Here is a 20850-nt window from a genome sequence, read left to right on the forward strand (position 1 = left end):
TAGATCCAGCTAGGCTCTTGTTCGCCTCTTCAGCCGAAAGCATTGTCTACACACTGGTGCGATAAATTCTTGGGACCAGCATCATTTTCCCGATAAGTGCTTTGAGATATTCCTGCTACTAGCAGCTGCACGTGGCTTCCAAGGCCTGAAAATCCAATGCAAGCTTTACTGTTAAATAACCAAACTACCTGTTTGTTCTCAACTACAGAGAATACTATTCGAAGGAGAGTTACCATAAAGACCCCGCATGCATTAACAATGTAAGTGCTCCCATCGACGCCTGCTGATGTCTGGGGTATAATAACAAATGGCTCTGAGCACTATGAGACTTAACTTCTGAGGTCATCAGTCGCCTAGAACTTAGAACTAATTAAACCTAACTAACCTAAGGACATCACACACGTCCATGCCCGAGGCAGGATTCGAACCTGCGACCGTAGCGGTCACGCGGTTCCAGACTGAAGCGCCTTTAACCGCACGGCCACACCGGCCGGCTATAATAACAACATTACAGAATAGCCTTGAGTAAGAAAATAGGTGGGAGAGTCACTTCTCCTCCCACAGTATCAGCTACACAAAATATCGAGAGGGGACGGTCACAACTTGTCATTGTGCTACGTTGATTTAGTTTTACATGATACAGCTGTGGTTCAACGACTTTTGTACCACAATAATTCTGACAAAAAAGTTGTATTTCAAATCCACAACATATTTATTGTCAAAGACTTCGACAGCAGAACATTACGCCAATAAACTAAAAAATTGAGGGTATAAAAAGAGAGCAGTCTATATTTCAGTCTATATTTTCAGAGGTTCGTGTATGGACCAAAACAACAAACAAACAGTCCACTAAACACAGCCTCCAAAATGTATACGTTAAGGTGTCCTTTACCTAATACAGCCAAAACGTTACTACAAATGACGCACCCGGTGTAGTCATAAGAAAACCATACCAATCAAAAACGTTCCTACTGTTAGTTATATTGCCATTGTTTAGGAATAGCTAGTGATAATATATTTTCCATTAGGAGCTTCACTTTGGAGGTAAAAAAATCGACAAACTGCATTTTCAGACAAAATAAACGTGCACATAGTTGTAGAACATTTGCTGCATTAATGCAAATATTGACAACGTGTCTACGAAATTTGTGTTACATACACAGAAACTTGAGCTGTTATTGCTATATTATTCATTATTGATGCTTCCTTGAGCGTTAAAAGAGAGTCGAATCGGAACCTTTGGCGAGCGCGGGCAAGTGCCCTGCTAACTGAGCTAAGTAAGCACAACTCCCGACTTATCTGCACAGCTTCACTTCCGTAGCTGAATTTCTTACTCATTACTGTCACATTTATTATTTGGAGATAATTATCAACCATGCAATATAATCCTAAACTATGATGCGCTCTATTGTAACGTATGATGAAGTGGATTCCTGAAAGGGTACACCTTCACCTGGGGCCCATTTACTAGCCACACAACAGTGTACCGTGGGTTCCCGACCCTCCCATATGCCAGCAATACAACCGCGGGAGACCACACATAACAGTAGTATTCATTGCTGAAAAAGAAAAGCTTCCAAACAAAAAGGGAGTATGCCAAAATCAGAATACATAGAAAGCTATGCCTGCAGCCAAATTAGGGAGACGGATTTTGATTCCAGGATCTCTTTGAAAATATCAGCATGGACGGTGTCGAACACTTTGGAAACTAAGCACCAGATCCTAATAAAATCACTGTTGCAGCATGTGTAGGTGGAGGAGATCATACGCTGATTAAATTTCGGGGATAAAAGAGCAATTCATACAGCTACAGATAGATCTACACCATATAAAACGTACTGGAAAATGACCTAGAAGTTGTGGCACTAGCGTCTTGTGGCACTAGCGTCTGTGGACTAGGACAAATATCAAACGCAATGAAAAAATCACTTCTTTTGTTTATGAGACACACAATATCAGTGATTCTCTTTTGTGTATCCCTTACTTTTGAGTTATTTTCAATATATTACGTATAATTGTGAAGACCTTCTACCCATTGGTGTTTGATTTAATAGTCTTAAAAATAAGAAGAACAAATAAATCTATTGTTTCTCTCTGGCGTACGTTGAATGCCAAAATAGCATATAAATATCACCCAAAGAAAAATCCTAGTTAAATAGATGTACAGCTTTATGTGTGATCTACCTCATTTCTAAGACATCCTTCTATCTTCAGTGACCACAACAATATCACATAAGTTCCAAATTCTGGACTAGCCGTACCATACTTAAAAATTTTATTTCAAAAACTGGTACACAGTTTTAATTTTTTGTTGTCCACATTTGTAACTTTACAGAATTAGATACAGTATCATTTTAAAGATGCTTTTACTCTCCAACATTTATAATTTTTTCCTAGTACTTTCTCTTAAAAAGTACAGACAAATTTTGTTATGTATCACATTTAGGGCTTCTTATCCTATCTTAAGAGCTATGAGGACTTGTTCATCTTCGTTACTGTGAAACATAGCTCTTCTGCCACCAGCTCCTTGCTATTACAAACGAGCTGCAGAAAGCAGTAAACAAAAGAGTAAATTAATGAGAACACATCATTCTGTTTAAAAAAAAAAAAAAAAAAAAAAAAAAAAACACGAAGACACCAATATAACTGGCTTTCATTTGATCGTGAGCCGTCGCTAAAGAAGGTGCATAATTTGATGTCGATTCAGAGTATGATACGGTTCTATCTGGAGTCTTAGAGACTCTCTACAAAACCCCAGGTTGGTTACGAACGCACTGGCAGGCATTGATGACGCATTCCTCTGGTATCAGTACATCATTAACGGTGCTTGCATAACTACAAATTTCAAGTGTCCCAGCAACAAACATTCACGGTATTAAGTTCGGGGGAACGACCGGGCCAAAGTATCGAACCTACCCAACCAAACCATTGGTCAGTAAATACCTATATGAAGTGTTCCCGAACATTTCGGAGAAAATGGGCTGGTGGGCTGGTGCTCCATCATGCATTCAATGCTGGAAGGGTACCTCTTGTAGCTGGGCACGTAAGTCGTTTCAATGGAATTGAAGATACCTTGCACCAGTCAACCATTTTGTTGTAGGCCAATATAAGGTCCTACTAGTGCATCACTAATAATTCCTGCCAACAAATTAACTGAAAATCGTCGATGATGCCTTGTCTCTTCAACTGCCTACGTATTTGCATCAGTCCACACATTTTAATTACGGAAATTGACAATTTTGTTTCGACCGAAACCAGCCTAGTCTGTGAATAGTATCCATATTGTGAAGAGTGGGTCTTCACATTTTTGTAACACTCATTGGCAGATACGCATTTTGTCACGTTCATATACCGGCCGTAGGGCTTGGACACACTGAACGTGACACGTGTACAGCAACTGTTCATGCAGGATGGCCTTCGCTAGTGGATGACTAACCACGATAGGTGCTGAAATTCAATGTATTGTAGTTCCAGGATCTTTTTTCATTCGCGGCAGTGTTCGTTCCTCTGTAACAACAGTACGAATGGCACGACGTCTGACACGATTCGCAGCTGTCAAATCTACGAAACTAGAGGCTGCTAGTTGCTGGAAAGAGGGCCGACTAATTGTGCGCGTTCTGGGTTTCAAAACTGGTTCAAATGGCTCTGAGCACTATGGGGCTTAACTTCTGAGGTCATCAGTTCCCTAGAACTTAGAACTACTTAAACCTAACTAACCTAAGGACATCGCACACGTCCATGCCCGAGGCAGGATTCGAACCTGCGACCGTAGCGGTCGCGCGGTTCCAGACTGCAGCGCCTAGAACCGCTCGGCCACCCCGGCCGGCTGTTCTGGGTTTTTCACCTTGCAGGACACGGGTTCGACGTTTGCTTCCATTTGTCAAACCATAACGGAAGGTCATGTCTGCCATTTCTCGTCCGAAATAATTGGTTTCCATTACGCTGGTAAGTGCAACGATAAGCCTACAATATAGACGCCTTTCACAAATTTATTAAAACACAAACAGAATCCATTAGAACTAATGTATGCTCTGCACTCACACTGCATACGGTTTAGAGTAACAACAGTAATTTTACTGCATGTTGTATTCATGGACAACAACAGACTACTGTGTGTTCATTTGTTTGTTACGTCTGAAGGCCGTTCGTAACAACAAAGAGCTTGCAGAAAAAGGGATGTGTTTCACAATAGCGAACGAGTGCTCACAGCTCTGAAAGTGCACATTTTAGGAGTCAACTGTACTGAACTTCTCTTTGCCACCTCTCAAAACATGGAATACTCTTTTCTAAGAGAAAGTCACGAACGCCTGATGTCACAGACACGTTACTACCTTCTACCGTGTTATAGGATGACACTCAAGCAGCGCGCTTCGCCTTCACAGTCAAAGACGGTGTGCTACGGCTGAGAAAAATTTACGCCACTGTTTTTCAAATGGAATACCTTAAGTCAATATATTCAGCACAAGAAAAATCTGTTGCCAAAAAATCTGCGTAGCAAAGCATTTCTTCGCCCGGAAAGCGACTATCAATAGGATAAAGCCTTTAATGTCATTATTTCAATAGCCTACTCACAGTCAAGGCGTCCGCTCCCAAGAAAGTTCATGTCGAGCGACAACTAGTGCGACAGGTAAGTTTCTCACTTTCACCATCACTAGCGTTGTTCATCTTATACATTTTACGATCTCGATGATTTCTCAAAATGTATATATCGCGCTGGTATATAATGCGAGGTGAGAAGCTTATATAAAATAAACGAAAAAAAAGAAATAAATAAACAAAACCGACGCACTACGAAGGAGTTATGCAAACTGGTCACAAACTGGTATCTGTGAAGATATCGATGGAAAACGCAATATTTCACCTGATAAGGTATGTAAACAGGGCATAAAGTCCTAACAAATTTCATTCCGTATACTCAATAGGACAGTAACTATGCTTCGCCGACAGGCGCGCGAATGTATTTGGCGATGATAGCATTTGAGAGAGAAATGTAGCTGGGCTGAAAGAAGCCGATTGGAGTAATCAACGAATCGCTCGACATATGAATAGGTGCGATGCCAATATTAGACGATGTTGGCAGGAATAAGTCAACCATGGTCGAACACAACGTCAACGACAAAGAACTGGAGGACCTATCAGTCTTCAGAGAGACACTCAGAGCAACGAATTTATCATCATTGATTATACGTGCAAATGGTGTATCAGTGATCATTAATAGGCTTCTCACAGAAAGGAAGCTGAGCTCGCGGCATCCTTTGGGGTATAGGACCGTTTGCGTTGGTTTCGGGAACATTCGGCCTGGAATTTCACCTTCAGTGATAAGTTCGTCTTCAGTGATAAGTTCCGCTTCGAATTCAGGCCCAGTGACCACCGAAGATATGTCTGTAGACGTCCCGGACAGCAGTGAGATACCAACCCGATTGCCGCCCCCTATATGTCCCGATGACGGGGAGTGACCGTTAGGGATGCCATTTCTTTTCATAACAGGGCCCCTTTGGTTGTCATCCGTGGCACCCTTATGGCACAGCGGTACGTCGCGATATTCTGCGGCCTCGAGGAATATAATGACTGCCCGCACAAGGCGAGAGTTTCTGCTGCTTGTCAGTGTATGTCAATCCCCTACCTTGGCCAGCAAGATCGGAGGATATCTCTACAATTGAGAACATTTGGAGCCGGCCAGGGTGGGTGAGCGGTTCTAGGAGCTCCAGCCTGGAACCGCGCGACCGCTACGGTCGCAGGTTCGAATCCTACCTCGGGCATGGATGTCTGTGATGTCCTTAGGTTAGTTGGGTTTAAATAGTTCTAAGTTCTAGGGGACTGATGACCTTAAAAGTTGTCCCGTAGTGCTCAGACCCATTTGAACCATTTAAAACATTTGGAGTACTATCTGCAGGGCCTCCCATCCAGCTCGGGATGTCGACAATCTACCGCTCCAATTGGACAGAATTTGGCACGATATCCCTAAGGAAGACACGCTAAAACTCTGCCAATCAATACCAACCCAACTGCAGGCTTGAGAGCCAGAGGTGGACCAACGCATTGTTGACTTGTTCAGTTCGTGAAGCACTTTCTCGTGAATAAATGTCCACCTTTTCTGAAACTGTAGTCATGTGTATATCTGTAAACCGATTTTCGTCCCATTGGGTTTATTCTTCATGGTGCGTAGTTTCTCCTTGCCTTAGAGTGTATGGTCATCTCCTTTGTGTAATCTCCCAACCATGAAACGAATGAAATTTCCATATCTTTGTGTCCCAAAACAAACACAAATTGGTTTTAAACAGTTATGGCCAGTTCTTCGAAGTACAGATCTACGCTCTCGCTGATAACTGTCATTTCTGAAGTACACTCTTCCTTAAGTGTCGCAGCATGACAGTCAACTGGGCACCTTTCAGCCACGATCCACCTACAGTATGGAAACAAAGATCAGCGTTAAGATGATAACCGAAAAGATGGTAGAGAACTAAAGTAACGATCACAAGTAACATGAGCCCTAATCAGTATCGACCAACAAAACCCATTATCGATCTACATAGGAGGACACACTCCAGTGCAGTTCAACAATCAAAGCACAAGTCCGAACGCGACGTGATAGCTACAAACAAGAGTCAGCGTAATTATATCCCAACAAAGGAATTCAGGCGGAATGATTCGCCAGTCGCCCCGAGTTTTTATTTGCGACAGCTAGTTAAAGGGCATTCCTGCATGGCGTATATGTTTGAGTCGGCCGAAGATGGAGCTAGGAGCCGAATGACTGGACACCTTATGAGTAAAAATTATGGGTGTAAAGAAGTCAACCACTCGGATATTTGACCGGGAACTATTCGGCGGGGACGTCATGAGAAACAAGACATCTGGCTTTCTGTGGACCGGAGCATGATATTTTAATTTTCTTCTTATGCCCGAGTGTTAACGAACTAAAGTACAGAAACGCATAGGTTGAAATTTGATGAAGTAGAAATCAGTGAGCTCGGTAACAAATTTAACAGGATATCTGGCAATGTGGATACCGTGTCATCCACACAAAATAAAATAAAATGACGGAGAAAAAATTGCAACATAAAAAAATTTATATAGAGTAATTGAGACGTGCTGTTTGCTTCCAATAATGTGACAGGAAGCAGCAGCGCCATAATTACCAAACATACACAGCTTGTGTTAACCTACGTTTATTAGCTTGCACAATTTAAGTACAATAAAATCGATCAATTTAACAACAACAATATTTTTTTTCTTAAATGCCTGTTGAAGTCGGCTTAACAAATGCATAAAACATAAAGAAAATTTCTGTTGATGTAAATACCTAATACAATCAAGACTTGCCAAACTCGGAACTCACAACACAACCCTTTAAAATGACTTCTCTTATGCAATATAAATTCATACCAAGGTGTAACATTAAGGCATAGCAAAATGCACACAGGTGACAAAAAGGCAACTTCTAAAACTGAAGGCTCGGCAATGAAGACACCGTGCACACGAACTTCTGACTAAGGAATAATCCAGCTGATGCCAGTACAAATAGGCGTTAATTAAATAACAAAAAATTAATAAAGAAAACAGCACCTCGGTATCTAAATATTTCCTGAGAACATACGCAAATGAAACCCTCCTTTATAAGAATTAAACTTCACAATTAGTATACAAATATGATAAAAATGGCTGATAAAGGAATATAGAATTAATAAGGCTGAGCCTCCAGCAATCTTATCGGGCACTAATTACAGAGTGACCCAGTTTTACAAGTTTAAATTAATATTTCGAGCGAACCTCGTATCCGCCAAGGTAGTGGAGGAACGAGCTACAAGGCTTAACGACCTGACAGAGCCAGGAGCAAAGAGAACAGCAATACTCAAGAACGAGATCGAGAAAGAAGACCAGGAGCATGGAGCCCGGTCCATCGAAACAGTTCCTCAGGCATCGGACAAGTCGTCAAACCCCGGAGCCACGTCCCACCGTGCCGGAGGAAATACACTGCGCTCCTCCCAACCGAAACATAAATCAACTACAACAGCACACTTGCGATTGCACATTCAAATTACATGAAAGGATAAAACATAGCACTGAAACAGAAAGGCTTGTCAGTATTTTCTTTTCCTTTTTTAAACTCAACCGTTAGGAATTCATTTAAACACTGAAAAAACACTCGTAAATAAGATTGTTCCTTGAAACGTGGCAGTGACAGCTGAGTATTATCTTAAACGGGCAATAGTCCACCAAAATTACACTTTCATGGAATAATATTTCGTTACTCATTAATTAATGTGCAAATTTTTTGGTACTTGCCACAATTTTAGATATACCATTACTCAATAATGAGGAGCTCACCTTGTTTCCTTATGTCTAGCTGAAGATCCATCACCGAGTGGTAGGAAACTAAGATGGAAAGCCCAAGCCCCGTTATCACATCACGTTTGACATATCAGACTCGTTGAAAGGGTACAGTACCGCCCGACATTGAAAATAGGTACAACATACTTCATTATTTTTGTCAGAACAACACATTTTTTTATAAAATAACTCAATTTCAATTAATACAGCGAAGCCGGATACCAGTGTGGGAAAGAATGACAATTTATTTATTTAATTGATCACATGTGCACTCCCACAAAGTAAATCCCTACATCCAGTTTGGTGAGATCTGTGAAATGAATGAATGTATGGTCGTCTGCTAACCACAGATAGTGAATGTGAATATATGATCATCTTTGAGACGATCCTTTGGCCACCTTTGGTGGGACCAAAGAGATGAAACTTACCAGAGCTTTGAGCACCTGAAATGTGGCTGACCAATACGGTGGCAAGGTGCTTCCCCCACCTCGACAGAGGTGCGAGATGACCTACAGAACGGCCATGTTTCAGCACTCTGCCGCTGGATCTTGTGCTGTTAAGACCTGTTTTAGTTGTGCTCCGTAATGTCGAAAGAGTGGAGACATGGTATGCATGTGGAATATTTAAGAGTAGTTTGAAATATTAATTTCTCTATTTCAGGAACTTTTGTGGGGAGAATTAAATGTCAGGCAGGTAACATTAATGGGATTGTAGGAATCTTCGGAAGTGACCAACGGTCACAATGAAACCACGTGTAGCATTAAGTTGAAATACTTCCGTGTGCTTAAGTTAAGCTGAATTACTAGCGTGTGTACAATAAGTTGAAACATTTAAGAAATAGCGTGTGTACCATAAGTTGAAATATTTAAGAAATGGCGTGTGCAGGACTTGAAATTAGAGACGAGTACTTCCACGTGGTGAGTACTGTGTGAGTCTCAATCTGTGTATGAGACAAAGAATAAAGAGAAGTACTCGTCCATGGTATCAGTTGAGGACTCGCGTGTGTGATGTTCTTAATGTTAAATTGTGTGATATGATTCCGTGTGACGCTAGATTTAAACTCTGAGAGAGAATCAAGGTGAGTCGGCCGTTTATCCAGCAACGCCACTTGGCTTGCATTGCACAGGAAGACGTGCATATATCTCCAGAGTTCACAGTAGGAAAGTAGAATTACAAAGTGGGGCAGTGTCGTGTGAAACTGGGATAAATATTAATTGAAGTGGGAAAGCTGAAAGTAAAGAATGTTGTAACCATTCTTTGTGTAGTATTTTATATTGTAGTGTGGTGTATCTCATGTAATTTGGGTATGTGTGGTTTGCATGGGAGAGTAGCGAGGTAGTTTCAAAAGATTAGTGGGTTATGCTTGTTCCTTCGGTACCGCTCGGTCTGGAGGAAAGTTTAGTGATTATGATTGTGAGAGTCGAAGCGTGAGGTATAATAAAAGATCCACCATCCTATCCAGAAAGTGCACTGTAGCGATAAAAGTAATTACGAGACCATAATATAGAGATTCACCATTGTAAAGCCATGCCCACTGGGCGGAATTTCTTATGTGTTATTGTTGTAGGTTGTAGAATTTGTGTGTTTAGGTTAGAGAATTTATCGGAATAAATAAAATAGTGAAAAGAAGAAGATTGGTGACCTTTTCCATTGAATTGTATGTTGTAATAATGTCCCGAATTTATAATGTGTGCGCCATTCATATCCAGTGCGGTGGCCACGTGTTGATAAAATCCGTTAAATAAAAGACAAGAAGAAAATGTGGTATTGCCAGTGCGTAGTGTACAGTCAGAGTTCTGTAAATTACTGGTAGTCAGATGCGTGTATCCGTTGCGTATTAATCATATAGGAGGATAACTTGTAACTTAAGTGTGAGTACTAGAGTTCATGTTACTCGATAAGTAAGAATGAATCCACTCGCTTGGCAGACCACTCACCTTGCAGGCCTGACTGCTTGATGCCACAGTATGAGCAAGGTATGTGGGTGCCTCTCATCGTCACTGAAGACAACATTAGTTAACCATTAACAAACATATATAATCACACAATTGCACCTGTTTAAATCGAACACATACCACATGCCCAAGGGAACGGTTAATGCCACGCGAACCTCCGGCAAGCTCTTCTTCTCAGCATGCACTGCGTGGCAAGAAAAGCCGAACACCACGCCTCTTACTAGAGTCCAAAACCTTTCCGCCGTCCCCGGCCGCAGCACTCCAGTAATACCACGCACAATGAAAACAAGCAAATTTGAAATGCTGCTACATTAATAACCCGTGTAGCCATCACAGTAGTGAATGATTGCAGGTAAACGAGCATGCATTGTGTTTTTGCAGGTGCTGAATTTCAGTTTATGGTTGCACTTGGTCGGTCAGTACGGGAACGATTAAAGCTGTTTGTGGATGACGCTGGTGTGGTCGACCGATGATGCCCCATATGCGCTGTATTGGAGACAGTTCGGGTGATCGAGCAGACAAAGGCAACATGACAACACCCTGTAGAGCATATGTGTTACAACAGCCATGCGTGAGGGAAAGCTACCCCGTTGGAAAAAAAAAAATCATTGCGGAAGGCTCCGCATGAATGGTAGCACAACAGGCCGGATCACCAGGTTGACGTACAAATTTGCAGTCTAGGTGAGTTGGTCCACCCATAAGATTTATACTAAATTGCACTCCAGACCATATAACCAGCATAGCGCACGAACGCCATGTGTTACTGTTCAATTATCTGTAACATGCGAGCTTGCCTGCTACGTACTAAGGGCAATGTGAACATTAACCGCCGCATCAAGGAGATGTTCGTGTCCGACTCACTACTACTGCTGCAGCCAGCTTCACAAGCCATATTTCACAGGACAATGCCTAAGCCTCTGTCGAGAGGAACGCGCGAGCCTTCTGAGAAGAATGACGTGTACCACTGCTTCCCCAGCCCATACGTTCGTCTGACAATTTGTCCGTCAAACATGCCTGGAACATAGTCATTCTGCAGCTTGTTCATTCAGGTCCTCCTCCAAAAACTATCTATGGCCCACCAACAAATTACGTGGCTCTGTGTTCCCCGCAATATATCCAGGCCCTTTTCGTTCGGTGCCACGACCTCTGATGGCAGCACGTGATGGCTTTATACCGTACTAAATTCATATAATCAAAGTGCATATATAGCTGTGCAATTTTACTCCTGTGTTCCCATTTCCCTAACCTGCAAAATAGATATCACTGTAATCACTTGTCTCCTTTTTGGTGTAGTAATGTATTTTGTTTCTCTTCATCTGCCTAACTGTGTTTATTGTATTTATTAAATTGCTATCAATTTGAAAGCAACTACGGCTGCACCTTCAGACACTCTAGCACTGTGATAAATCTGATACACCACCGCAAGGATATTTTTTTATGTGCATCTTCTAGTGCCGTAAGAAAAGGATTCAATGTTTACGGTACTAGTACCCAACAGTTGCTCAGATGTTATGATCTGGGATTGGTTAAGTACCAATAATGTGTACTATCGCCCTTAAAGCGTTTTATTTTTCGTTTCTCATCTAATGAATCGTGCTTTTGGACTGGGTTACGGTAATAATGCTGCACCTACGGGGTGCATAGTTTTGTGCTTGTGTGAATCGTTAAAACTTTTAGTTTAAAGTAATCTGGTGTGTTGCAGATTTGCACCAGTGTAGTCTTTCAGAGGTTGATGTGAGCGGTCGTAACTAAGGCCGTGCCAAAAGGGAGCAGCAAGGTTCTCAGCCCGAAAGCTCATACAGTCAAAAATTTGTTTCTTTCTGCCTCCGAATGAATTGTAAATTGATATTTAGAGGGTGCTTTCTGATTATAATTTTAAATCTGTTTCTTTCTGAAAAATGCTTTAGGCACCATTAAAGTGAATAAATTACCATTTGTTAAAAAGGAATTTGATTATGATTTCATCAGTTACTCCCTGGCAACTACTTCCATGGTTACATAGTGTGATTAAACGTGTTAATGATGTTGATGAATCGCTAGCAAATGAAATAAATTCTTAAGAATATTCTTTGAAAATAAATCACTGTTCAATATTCGTCCCCAAATGGAAATGAATCTTGTGTTGAATATATATATTCGTCCCATAGCTGGTGGGGGCTCGAGCCTAACTATTCAAACTTCAATGTGTAGTGCCTAGTACAGTCGTAACAGGCTCTGCCAACGGTATACTACGCCTTCCACATCGCTGGCAACGGGTTCTACACAACACTGGTCACTACTTTGAAGGACAGTAATATGTGCAAACATGTAACTCTTTTGTATCGGTTGTGAATAGATACTTTCCACTATTTAAGTTACATCCCTCGTATTTATGTGAATTAAGCTGTAGAAGGAATGGAGAACTGTATCATATATCAATTTTAGATATTTAACTGCGAACCCTTGCGTTCACAACTTGTGGTATAATTTAGATAATGGTACAAATAAATATCTAAGGCAGGGTATAATCAAAACGATCTGCGCCCGAAGTCTCCATTTCCGGAAGTCTGAACCAGACGGAAGGCAACTGCACACCGTGCCACGGAACTGGAGTCGCCGACCAGCCAGAAGTTGCCGCCGACCCTCAGCAGGTAGCGACTGGTAGCAGGAGCCGGGGGCATTGATCTCAGCGCCGCTCGTAAAGCCAGAGGCTGCTCCGCTCTGCCCTGCAGACTCGATTACCGCCGACTTATCGACCTCGTCTGGCTCCATCCGGCACTGCGCCCTCTTACGAGGTCCGCACGGAGTTCTCACCGAACAAGAGGTCACTCCACCTGGCTCCGACACGTACTCTAGGGACCTGCCACTTCAGCTGATAAGGAAATCTGTACCTCACATGTGTTTTTACGGGCGACAAAATCCTGGAAGCTATATAACACTAAAGCAGTCAAGTATCTCAATTGGAATCAGTCGCCAGAACGCACATTGGTTTCCCTGTACTTTTCAGTATATACTCTAATGCAATTTTACTTCAGAGGATCTCTTGGAAACATGAGTGTCTTCTTACTCCCAAATATCTCAACAACATTAGGTATGATCGAGGAACGGAAAAGCAAAACAAATAGAAATGAACCTTGTGTCATATACATCAATAAATGGAATAAAATAAAAGTACTGTTTCTGGGCAGAAGACAAGTATTTGAATCAGATAATTACTGAACAGTGCAATAATTGACAACCAGATTCCACACGTGGGGACCACTGTTAATTCAGCTTGGCGCAGTTAAATTTAAATTGAATGGCGTAATTAGTGGTTACGTGTGATCCACAGGAACATACAGATGTTGTCACCGTTATTCCGTCGCTTTGGTATTTCCTTTATTACACTGCTGATTTCAACACATACATTTCATAAATGGATATGCTTTCCCTTAATAAATGTAAGCCGTGGTTTATAATTTGTTAATTAGAATTATCTGATAATATATTTCCTAAATATTCGGCCACGGCGTAATTGTTCTTGAAAACGGGAATAATACTGGAACTGGGTTGCTTTATAGCCGCTTCCGAACGCTCTTGCAAGTTACCAGCGAATTTTCCCGTGTATTTAAGCCCAATTAGTTTTCACGTACCCTTCGGCTTCTTTCTCAGATATTACTACTATGTAATCCATCTGATATCTTCTTGTTTTCCCTGGGCTATCATTCTTACTGCTATCGACCATTATGTTTGCCATTATTAGCAGACATTTATTGCAGAACTCAAGCAGACTCTTTCCTCCCCTATTCCCACTTCCGAATTACAAGTTCTCCCGAAATTCTACTTTTTATTTTGTCTCTTATGTAGCGTGCCGGTCATCTGTGACTACTACCGTTTCATTTCCTTTCACAGTATAAAATCTGCGTTAAATCCGTTATATACTGTCTCATCGTCGTCTGCTTATGTGGTCCATTTATACCTCAATTACACATTTCCTGCCAAACTCATGCGTCACCCAGAAGTGGAGGAGGGAATGGAATGAAATTTGTTGGGTTAAGAGCGTGTGTGATGTTATTTCACTGATTACAAAATTAAGTCAGATTTACAAACAACTTGAAATTACGAGCCAACTTAACAGTATGAAGTTGCAACCTTGATGTGGCCTGCATGTTTGCACTGATTAGGTTGGGGAAGATGACATAAAACTGTTCTATCCTTGCCTGAGGCATGTTGTAAGGTGTCGTTGATATCCTGGAAACAGCTGCTGGATTGCAGTTGAGAACCGAGCTACTCCGACACAAGTGCCATCTGGGAAAGATCTCTGGATATTGCTGGCCACGAGGCACACGGTCGTTTCATAGAGATTGATGCCTTGTGTGCACAATCACTGTCTTTTTCATAAATGGCACCAGGACGCAGTCACATGAGACGTGACGCATCAGGACGCAGGATGTCGATGAAGTACTGCTGTTCGATCAGACTCCCCTCAATCTCTACCACGCATGTCCCGATCTCGTTGCCAATGGCTCCCTACACCACGACGACAGAAATAACACCGCTCTGCCTCTGCACAATATTAGAAAAATGGAGCCTCTCCCAAGGACGCCACCATACTCACCGATAATAATCATCTGGGGTAGTGCAGAACAGCGATTCATTGCCGAACACAATACACCACTATTCATCAACAGTCTGTGCTTCCCGGTCACAGAACCATAGTCCGTCATTTGTGTTGTGTTAACGGTAGCCTACGATGCAATGTTGTGAAGTGATACAGAGTGTTCCAGAGAGTCCACTTTCTGTTCTAGGATGGAAGGCGCCGATGTGAATGAGTTATGAAGCGCTTGGTACATAGTTAGCGATTCTCCGTTGCTGTTGTCAGCATTGGTCGCCTGGAACTTTGGTGATCAGTAAGCCTGCCTTGACATTCCTATGCAGTTCAACGTCGGAGGACAGTTACTTCGGAATGCCCCGAGAATCAGGATATTGCAAAATTCCACCAGCAGCCAAATGGAAGTCCACAAAGAGGCTCCTTTCAAACTCTGCAATCCCGAAAATGCAGCCTCACACTAGGACGTTGCATCGTTTGATTGTATATCATTCTTCTCAGAGCACATACGAGATATAACTCTTGGGAGGGGTGTTCAACAACTAAAGCAACACTTTCTCTGAAAGCAGGATTGGTTTTATTCAGGAGATCAGTACACCATGTTATTCTTCACTCTTTTGGCTACAAAACCCTATTTTTTCGACATAATCTCCGATCAATGCAACGGCCATCTGCTACGTTATGGCTATGGCCTGTATGCCCGCAGGGTATTTCTCTAGTGGTCAGTGTCTTGCTGCGTCAACAATCTCCACATCATCCGCCTACTCCTTCCGCATGGTGGTCCTTCACTTCCAGTGAGAGTATCCGCACATTCTAGAATTTCAGAAATCACAGCTGTGTACGCGCGGTCGACACAAGGGAGATCGGACAGGTTCGCACAATCTTGTTGTGATGATCATAGACACCTCGACCAACGACTCACCGTGCTTTTGTTCTCTTATACGCCTCCGTAGATATTCTGCAAGTGCCTATGAATATGTACTTGTCTCTGGTTTTACACAAAGGGAAACTCAATGATGGCTTTCTGCTTGGAATGCGCCTCCATTACAGACTCCATTTCGAAGGTTACATATAGCGTCGCCACGTATCGGAGCTTTATGAAACTATACAGCTGAAGCAGGAATATAGCACATGTCCCACAACAAATTCTGAATTTTTTTCAACATAAACTGGCCGAGAAAAAAAGTGTGTGGCGTTATTTACTGAACGCCCCTCGTATATGTCGGTCACTAGCTGGTGTCACAGACTACAGGCGACCACTAATTGGCATATGTACGTTTCAGACTTTTAATGTCAATTTGTGCTCAGTTGCGTGTAGTGTTACGCTTATAATTATTACTTTTGGTGTGTCAAATTATAATCAAATAAAACAAATTTATCATTGCACACGCGTTTCGCGATTATAATTTGAAAGGCATCATCAGTGGTTGGAAACATATTGGACATTATAAATTATGTCAATATTTATTGTACTTTATTTTCTACGACGTAATAATTGTTTAGATTTTTATTCACAAATTTCGTAAATTTTGCTGTACATGTGTTGTTGTACCTGCTTTACAGCTGTTCTTCTTCTGCTTACAGCCATTCGAAACTACATTTGCACAGTACTAGCAAATAAACACTCATATACCTGACTTCATACTGTGAATGTTGTTGCCAATTATTTATTGTTATTGACAACTATTGAATACATGTGATTTTCGCTCCCTAAGTCCTCTGTAAGTGTGTTAGTGTGTGTGTGTGTGTGTGTGTGTGTGTGTGCGTGAATTGGTAGTTTTTTTAGTGTATACAGGGCCGGGGAGGGGGAGAGGGTCAGAAACATTCTAAAAGGCTTGTAAGGGTGTTGCAGTGACCGCTGTGCTGGGAAAAAGTTGCTAAGAAACAAATTCAGTACGTGGCGCCGTTTACGAGTTAATTAGCATTGAAGTTAGCCAATCAGGCCCTTCATCATGGCCCCTCCCCAAAAGAAGGTGTCCCGTAACATGTTCTTCTTTCGGTTTCCTAAAAACTAATAACAAAGCGATACAAAAATTGGACATGAGATGGTAGTAAGCATCGAACCCGAGTAAAAGCCTGAGCAGTCAGTTGAGCTCTCATTTAAACTGTGAGCAAAGCTGACACTACTGTATCTGGCGCGCTGGTATATATTTGCAGTTTCTTTTTATTCGCGTGTAGCACTTGCAACATACATCAGCCAATCTGTGACATCATCTATAGTTTCTGCCCTCTAGAACTACGTGTAGTACCATGGATGTCTTAACAGATGTCCTCTCAACCTGCCCCTTCTCCGTGTCAGTGTTTTCCACACATTCCTTTCCTCCCCGATTCTGCACAGAATCTCCTCATCCAATACGTTATCAGTCCACCTAATTTTCATCGTTCTTCTGTACCACCATATCTCCAATTCTTTGACTCATATGAGTGTATATTTGTATATAAGCGAGTCATTCTCTGACTCTTTCCTTCTTGCTTGTATGTAGTATATGTACGGCTTTGGTGGCCTCTGAAATTGTATGGGCAGTCTCTTTCAGTTGTGCTGCCACTGTGCAGTTATTGTTGAATCACCATTCAAAATTACGTAGAATAACCTTACAGAATTTTAGCTGATTATTTAATGATACGGAACGGTATAAATGTTGCACAAAAGTTTGCACACAGTCTACATTCACATATATGTTATAATGTGCCTCGTCCAACGTCTGAAAGTTATAAGTTACTCTGTTTCATAACGTTGGCCTCAACGTATTGACTTCATTTTAAAGAATGACTTAGTATTTGACACGACGTATGCTTGAACATATTTCTGTACGGGATGGAACACATACATAATAACAACAACATTAAACAATCAGCATAAGACATATAATAGAGAGGTACCATGTCCCTGGCACATATCGAAAGGTGTGTTCATCTGAGCAGTGGGGACTGTTTGTCGGTAAAACAGACACTGTTTCTCCAAGGTGGGTAGGATAAAGTTCCATATATACCACTGGGGCAGTAATTATAAATAAAAAGCCAAAGAAAGTGGTACACACGCTTAATATCGTGTAGGGCCAACGCGAGCACGCAGAAGTGCCTCAACACGACGTGGCGTGGACTCGAGTAATGTCTGAAGTAGTGCTGGAGGGAACTGACGCCATGAATCCTTCAGGGCTGTCCATAAATTAGTACGAGGGGATAGAGATCTCATCTGAACAGCACGTTGCAAGGCATCCCAGATAGGCTCAATAATGTTCGTGTCTGAGGAATTTGGTGACCAACGGAAGTGGTTAACCTCACGAGAGTATTCTCGAAGCCACTACGTAGCAATTCTGGACGTGTGGGATATCGCAATATTGTGCCGGAATTGTCCAAGTCCGTCGGAGTGCACAATGGACATGAAAGGATGCAGGTGATCAGACTGGATGCTTACGTACGTGTCACCTGTCAGTGGCGTATGATGAGTCCCATGTCATTCCAACTGCAGATGCCCCACACCAATACAGAGCCTCCACCTGCTGACATGCAGGATCCATGGATTCATGAGGTTGTCTCCATACCCGTACCGTCCATTCGCTCGACACAATTTTAAACGAGACTCGTGCGATCAGGCAACATGTTTCCAGTCATCAACAGTCTGATGTCAGTGTTGACTGGCCAAGGTGAGGGGTAAAGCTTTATGTCGTGCACTGATTAAAGTACATAAGCGAGCCTTCGGCTCCGAAAGCCCATATCGGTGATGATTCGTTGAGTGGTTTGCACGCTGACACTTGTTGATGGCCCAGAATTAAAATCTGCGCGGTTTGCGGATGGTTTGCATTTCTGTCACGTTGAACAATTTTCTTCAGTCGCCAGTGGTCCCGTTCTTGCAGGATCTATTTCCGGCCGCAGTGATGCCGGAGATTTGATGTTTTACCGGGTTCGTTAAATTCACGGTACACTTGAGAAATGGTCGTACGGAAAAATCCCTACTTCATCGCTACTTCGGAGATGCTGTGTCCCATCGCTGTGCGCCTAGGACTCAAATCTCAATAGCTTAACTGATCTCAATGCTCCAGACACTTGTCTTATATAGTCGTTGCCGACCGCAGCGCCGTATTCTGTCTGTTTACATATCTCTGTATTTGAATACGCATGCCCATACCAGTTTCTTTGGCGCCTCAGTGCATTATTGTACTGACGAGTATAGGATGTTGTTCACACTCTTGTTCACTCTGACAGGTGTCAATCTGCAAAAACCAACGAAGGGTGACAGTGTAAATCTTACAATACAGCCGTGCGTACTTGAGATATCTAAGAGCCGAAATCAAGTCATCGTAAATAACGGAGTTTCTGTAACAGCCAATGAGGAAAATGTAATTGTTGTGAAACAAACACGACCTCCGTATTGCATACAAAGCTGTACAAACTCTCCAAAACAAACTAAGGCAACCAACAATCAAAAGGGAGAGATTCCGAGGACCAGAAATATACAAATTTGAATGTCAAGGCTTTTATGCTGTACATAGGAATGATCTGCAAAACATTTGAAACACGTTACAAAAGACAAATCAGGGTTGAAATTATTGTGCCATAATTTAACGACTCACGACGTATTTTAAGTAGGCTGTTTAGGTTTTTATGTTGGTAACGCCACGTAGCGCTCTATATGAAAATCACTGACAGTGCTGTGTGAAGTCTGTGGCTGGTTTGCATTGTTGGAATAATTGCTATCGTAGTGATGGGCAGTTGGATGTGAACAGCGAGTAGCGTTGCGCAGTTGGAGGTGTGCCGCCGGCAGTGGTGGATGTGTTGAGAGAGATGGAAGAATTTTGAGAACGGACGAGCTGGACGTGCAGAAAGAGTAAATTTGTAATACTGGATATCATGAACATATATATATATATGTATATGACGACTTTTGAACATTATTAAGGTAAATACATTGTTTGTTCTTTATCAAAAAAATGGTTCAAATGGCTCTGAACACTATGGGACTTAACATCTGAGGTCATCAGTCCCCTAGAACTTAGAACTACTTAAACCTAACTAACCTAAGGACATCACACATATCCATGCCCGAGGCAGAATTCGAACCTGCGACCGTAGCGGACGCGTGGTTCCAGACTGTAGCGCCTAGAACCGCTCGGCCACACTGGCCGGCCTTTATCAAAATCTTTCATTTGCTATCAGTAGTTAGTGCCTTCAGTAGTTTGAATCTTTTATTTAGCTGGCAGTATTGGCGCTCGCTGTATTGTAGCAGTTTGAGTAACGAAGATTTTTGTGAGGTAAGTGATTCATGAAAGTTATAGGTTATTCTTAGTCACGGCCATTCTTTTGTAGGGATTATTGAAACTCAGATTGCGCTGCGCTAAAAATATTGTTTGTCAGTTTAGTGTTGATCAGAATAAGTAAAGAGAGAAATGTCTGAGTACGTTAAGTTCTGCTCAGCTGTTTGAAAATCAAATAACGTAAGAGGTTTATCAGCACAGTAATTCACTAATTTTTCCAAGGAGATGTTACAGTTTAAATTTCCGCACTATGCGACTTAGTTCTAGCGCTGATGGTGTATTCCACTGTGGCAAAGGTGGCAGTAAACCTTGAAGTAGTAAAGTGCAGCGCCACTGTGAGGTGACGAACGTTAGTGAGTGACCGTTCAGGGTAGTCTGTGGTGTGGCAGCGCAGTGGCCACAGCTTGGAGCCAGGACCAGGAGCCATGGGCAGCAGCAGCACGAAAGTACTTCGAGTCTTAGCTTCAGCTTCAACAGAACTTGTTGTCAGTCGGCAGAGTGTTTCGTGGGAGCTGACGGTGGCTGTTGCTTTGGCTGCAAGGAAACCCGTGCTAACGACATATAAGTGGATACCATCTGGGAGCGGCTCAGTGCAAGAAGTGTGTCGTGCCAGTGGTGCTTGACGAAAACACCAGTTGCGCTGCCTCTTGCATTCTGATTGTGATACATCTCTGCCAGCAGTTGGAGGTTTCACTGTTTACCTGTTTACTGTTGTCCTAATTGAGGGGGAGAGGGGGGAAGCTATAAG

The sequence above is a fragment of the Schistocerca serialis genome, chromosome 2 (assembly GCF_023864345.2).
Source record: "Schistocerca serialis cubense isolate TAMUIC-IGC-003099 chromosome 2, iqSchSeri2.2, whole genome shotgun sequence".
Lineage (NCBI taxonomy): Eukaryota > Metazoa > Arthropoda > Insecta > Orthoptera > Acrididae > Schistocerca > Schistocerca serialis.